This window comes from Cyphomyrmex costatus, unplaced genomic scaffold (genome assembly GCF_001594065.2).
Source record: "Cyphomyrmex costatus isolate MS0001 unplaced genomic scaffold, Ccosl1.0 scaffold590, whole genome shotgun sequence".
In the NCBI taxonomy this organism is placed as follows: Eukaryota; Metazoa; Arthropoda; class Insecta; order Hymenoptera; family Formicidae; genus Cyphomyrmex; species Cyphomyrmex costatus.
In genome coordinates, this window is record NW_017280072.1 from 101,791 (window position 1) to 108,136 (window position 6,346).

The window sequence follows — 6,346 nt, forward strand, 5'->3', positions numbered from 1 at the left end:
AGAGAGAGAGAGAGAGAGAGAGAGAGAGAGAGATGCAGCAGCGCGGCGACGGTGGCTGCTCAGCTCGAGTCTCGATCGAAAGTGAAATCGACTATGCACCGCCTTGTATCATAGCCGTTATTATATGTTATCCAAGTCGGACGAGGGGAGTGTAAAGAACCCAGGGACCGCCGTTACAGGAGTTGCGCGCTCGAAACGTAACACGATATAACACACCATGGCGAACCGGCTCTCGGAGTCGCGATTATCGCGACATTGGTGGAAGCGGTGCGGCGATCCTTGAAGATTCATCGAGGAGTGACGTCGATCATCGCCTCTTCGATCGAATTTCCTCCTTTTTTTTTCTCCTTCTTTTCTATGGCTTCTTTAGACTCGGAGGATAGCCGGTTCAGGAGCGCGTATACGAACCATCGCCGCGCTGCGCGGAGCAGTCCACGTTAATTACGAAAGTGAAAGTACGGCGCGGTTCGCGATGTCGGATACGAGGTAAAAAGAAATCCTCAGGCTTCTTCTTCGTCTTCTTTCCGCAGCATTTTACGTAACTCTGGTCCGGACTTGGATCTTGTTACCGTTTTGCTTTGCATCTCAATTTGCTCGCGTTTGCGTCAGGAATAAAAAACTTTTTTACAATTGGTATATAGATTGTAGGAAATAGCGAAAGTAAAATGATTATGCAGATTGTGATTCTATATCGCATAACATTTAGCTATCTAACGTTTCACTAAAGTGATTTTAAAATGCAAAATATCTTTTCTTTTTCAATGAAGAAATATTACTGTAAAATTTATCTTGATAAAGAGGTAAAATAAATCGTGTTTTCTAAAAAAAACTGACACTTTTAGTCATAATTTTTTATTTTTTTAAAACCATTTTTTATGAAAATATTTATCGTAATCATTTGAGCCTGTTATAGAGTTGTAATTAAGTACAAAAGAACGATTTTACTGAAACATCTAAAAATTGAGCTAAATACAGATCTGAAAATAACTTTGTTAGTCTATTAGAATATTTTTATAGAAAACTCACAAGCATGATGATGTAAAAAAAAATGTTGATTTTCTAGCAAACAGGTTGAGCGTCCTATATAATTATTTTGACAGTTCAACAAAATTTATTTTTAGATCTGTATCTATAACTAAATATTTAGATACTTCAGCAAAACCGTTCTTTCTGTATACTAAATACAAAAAACCGTTGTCTGCCGTAACGAAACGTGATATCTTCCCACGTTTCGCTTCGCATCAGTTGGTGATGAATTTCGGTAACGAAACCCGGAAGCCATTTTTATAATATGCCGCCAAAGATCGTCTCGTAATAAAATTTCTAACACGATCTCGCAAGATCGATCAATCGACCGAGCTAGGAATTTCGTAAAGGGATCTCACCGTGTCCAGTTTCGTTTTTACATGCTCAAGCTATTGCTTGCGAATTGAACGAATTAAACAAAATGATGGATACTAAATATTTTTAGAAAACATTCTTTTCGTCTTAAAATCAAGGATCGTTGACCTTAAGACTCTCTCAAATTCTTTCCGTATTAAATTATACGGAATACAGCTACGCCAAACATTGCGTGTAAATAATTTTATATATAGGCGTATTAGTAATTGTTGTGTAATCATCCGGTTGGGCAGTGCGTTGCTAATAAAGCCTGCAGCCTCTACCTTTCACAATGCATAACGGGGACCGTGACTGCTCGCTCTGTCGACTATGCGAGCGTCGCCGACGAAATGTAACTCGGAATCCATAACAAATTAGCTTAAGCACGCATGCACGAAAAAATGTGGTGCTTTTTTAAAGATGTCTTTATCAAATAACCTTTTAAAAAATGTTTTCAAGAGAAAACGCGTTTCTTTTTTTGTTTATTAAAAATATACAAAATTATCAACAAATAGGTATGAAATTGTTTAAAAAAATATAGACATGATAATATAGAATTAATAATTATTAACTTAATTGTGCTGACATATTTATCAAGTGAGTTCGGGAATATGGCGAAATCTTGACATCGCCGACGGTTGATAACGTTACAACCCAGATAACATTTATGTTGCATAAGATATCTAATAGACGTCTTTTAGACATGTTTTAGACATAAGACTTCTAAAAGACGTCTTTTAGATATCTTATGCAACATAAATGTTATCTGGGAATGCAGATATACATATATCAACGTATAGATTTAGCAACATAAAGTACTTCAATATGATTAATTAACTAAAACAATTATGAGAATTTTTTTTAATAAAAACGAAGTAAATAACGAGGTATTTGATTTAAAAGTGTAACTTTTCCTGTTCATTTAAAAGAAATAAAAATATAATAACTTTAAGAGGATGCTGGACCTACGAAATTGTGGGTACTTTACAGTCTTTATGAAAATCTCCGAAACGACTGAACGGAATGAGAAATCATTTTACAGGATTAATATAGACACAAAATTAGTTAGTGGTGTGATGAATTATATATATGCTAAAATCGAAAAAAAGTTAAAAACTTACATTTTTTCAACTCGTAGATGTGTCACACCTGACGAACATATTTCCTTGATAAACAAGTTTTACTGCTTGTATGACTAAATGAGGTCTCATCACCCGGCGTATTACGTGAATAAACAACACTGACTTTACAGAATTGAAATTGAAAGAAACAAAGATATTTTCATTGAACTGCAAAAATGGTAAATTGCCGATAACGAAACTGTAAATTTTAAATTTTTTTCCGTTTTTCGTATTGAAATGTAGCTAGCACCCTCCGTTTTTGTCGATACTTTAGTTATGCAGAAGGATTTTTCCATCCGTAAATGCAATTAAGAGAAACGAGTCTTTAACTAACAATAAGTAATGATAAAACAGGACACTCCAGCATCGCCTTAAATATAAGAACTTTAGGATCCCTTCTCCATTTTTTAACATATTCTGATTTTTTCTGAAGACACAATGCGAGGGCATAGCAATAGCAATAGGAATAACAATTTTAACCTATCAAAAACTATGTATTCCGGTATATCCGATTTTTGATAAGTTGAAAATTGAAATTGTGTTATTCCTATCGCTATGGCTATTCCCTTGCATTGTGTCTTGGGTTTAATTATTTTTATTTACAAAATTATTAAAAATTAAACAAAGGCGAAAGAGACATCTCTTGAAGAAAGTACGAACTACGTATAACTTGTTACTTTATAACCGATATTCATATATAGTCTAGAGTCCTAGATATCAGAGAAGTGCAATCGATGTTCTGCGTCCTGATTGGCTGATAATTGTCAACCAATCATGACATTCATTCATTGGTATTAAAAATTAGGGTACTATATTATACAGGAATATGCATCCGCCATATTGGCTCCTAGTCAGTGCGGAAAGATTCGAGCCAAGCAAAGATACCGTACTGCCTGTACTGAAAATCTATAGTATATACTATAAATTTTCAGTACACTGACAGTATATACGAAACACGGTAGTAGAATTAAGTACAATAAATAAAATAGGCGGTTGTAGTGCATTAAATTATAAGAATAGGCGAGTGAAGCCGGGTTTCAAACTTTCCGCTTTCCAACAGAAACCGAAAGAAGAAAAAAGTGGTTAATAAACTGTGTACGTGATAAATGTATATCTTCTTCGAATTCAAGATTATGCGAGGTAAGTACTTGTAATGTGAAAGCACGCTCTTTATTAAGGCTTTAACAAACAAAATTTGTACGTACATAAAACTTTACACATAACCAAACAGAGTCTTAAGCGGGGAGCACAGACTTTTGCATAACGCATAAACCATATACATAAAGAATTTGATTGGTCCATTGACTCATGCATAAGAAAATGGACCAATGAAATTCCTTATGCACATGCTTTATGCGTTATGCAAAAGTCTGTGCTCCCCGCTTTAGTTTATACGTTATACACTATAGATTTATCGATAGCATCGAACAGTCCTACCAACGTAAATCGATATGGAGCGACAGACGACAGCGCCAACCCTAGAATATTACCACATTCACCCTTGCCCTTTTAGAATTTAGTTTCATAATCCGACAAGTATGAAGGGGGGCGTCTTGAACGTGCAGGGCGTTGAATTTCTTCTCGATCCTCCGGTGGCTGTGGTCGCTCGGGGGTGCCTTGATCTGGTAGATCAGGATTTGGTAAATCCTCCTGAGGTTCTGATGGTTGAGGTTCCGGGAGAATAATTTCACCGTCTCCGTCCTTGTCCAAGATTTCTCCTCGCGGGGCAAGATGCCGAGTTGAAACTGTAGTTTCCCGACCATTTTGTAACCTGGGTATCGATCATGAAACTTTTTCCCTGGAATGAAAAGTGAAAAGTGAAAATTTTTACCATTGAAGTTAATGAAGAAATTTTTCACTTTTCACTTTTCATCCTAGGGAAAAAGTTTCATAATCGATACCCTGACGTACGCATATTCCGGGTTTGCTTCTATCAGTTCGACCTCCTCCACTAATGGATCATGTTTACTTGTGCGAACGTGTCTTTTCATTAAAACTGGTCCAGACTTAGTCAACCAGGTTGGCATTGAGTTGCCATTGAACGACCTCCTAGGATGATTGAACATTCGCTCGTGTGGTGTAGAATTTGTCGCTGTGCAGAAGAGCGAGCGGATGGAATGCAGTGCAATGTCTAGTACTTCCTCCCAATGCTCTATTTTAGTATTGTTGGATCGTAACGCTAGCATGACAGTCTTCCATATGATTCCATTGTATCTTTCTACCTGTCCGTTTCCTCTTGGATTGTAGGGGGTTGTTCGGCTGGTTGCTACGCCTTGAGAAGTCAGGAACGTTTTAAGTTCTTGTGACATGAACGAGGCGCCCCTGTCCGAATGTATATATGCGGGAGTCCCAAAAACTGAGAAGAGGTGAGCCAAATGTCGTATTACCGTAGACGCACTAACGTCCGCACATGGTATAGCGAAAGGAAATCTTGAAAATTCGTCTACCACAGTTAGAATGTATTGATTTCTAGTCTTTGTTGGTAAAGGGCCTTTGAAATCCAAGTTTAGTCTCTCAAATGGTGAGGTAGCTTTTATCAGATTCCCTTCGACTTTATGGAAACGTGGTTTCAATTCCGCACAAACCCGACATGATTTTGTAACTCTCTTCACATCTTCAGTGGAGAATGGTAAATTCTTGACACGAACCCAGTGACATAATCGAGATATGCCAGGGTGGCAGAGCGCGGTGTGTAAAGTATCAAGGTCCATACTTGGAGTCATGGAGGCACTCGTTCTAGATAAGGTATCCGCTGACACATTCTCAATTCCTGGGCGATAAATTATATCGAACTTAAAAGAGGAGAGTTCTAAACGCCATCTTATGATTTTCTCATTTTTAATCTTACTAGAATGTCGTTGATTAAACATAAAAGAGACAGAGTGTTGATCCGTAATAACTTCAAAATAACGACCGATTAAGTAATGCCTCCAGTAGCGTAAAGATTCCACAATAGCATAAGCCTCTTTTTCTATGGAAGAGTGTTGTAGTTCCGTTTTATTTAGGGTTCTGGAAAAGAATGCAACAGGTCTGCCAGCTTGGCTTAGTGTGGCCGCTATCGCAAAATCAGATGCGTCGGTTTCTACTCGAAAAGGTATATTGTCTTGTACCGCGGCTATTGTTGCCTTGGCTATGTCGTCCTTCAAACTCTTAAATGCTAATATGGCTTCATTCGATAACGGGAGTGGATTCTTGAGCAGTAGAGGACGCACTCTTTCTGAAAAATTCGGTATCCACTTGCAATAGTGCGAGAACATGCCTAAAACTCGCCGTAGAGAAGCAATATCCTGAGGAATTGGTAGGTCAAGCAAGGGTTGAAGGCGATCCGGGTTAGGCTTAATTGTCTTATTAGAGATTACGTATCCAAGTAAAGTGACAGATCTGACAGAGAAAATACATTTCTTTTGGTTTAGCGTTAAATTGTACTTCTGGGCCGCTGCTAAAAATCTCTCTAGGTTACGATCATGCTCTTGTTGGGTTTTCCCACATATCGTGACGTCATCCAGATATGGAAAGGTGCCTTCAAGTTCTTCGTCTTGCACTATTTGGTCTATTATCCTTTGAAAACATGCTACTCCATTCGTTACCCCGAACGGAACACGTAAGAATTGGTAAAGTTTTCCACCGGCTTCAAAAGCGGTGTATTTTCTTTCAGATGTTAAAATCGGCAATTGATGATAGGCACTTTCGAGATCTATTGTGCTAAAGACTTCATTCGCCGAGACCTTTGTGATTATTTCTTCGATCCTCGGAAGGGGATATGCATCCAGCATTGTGAACTTATTTATTGTCTGCGAGTAATCAACAACCATCCTTGCTTTGTGATTTTCCTCTCTCACGACTAA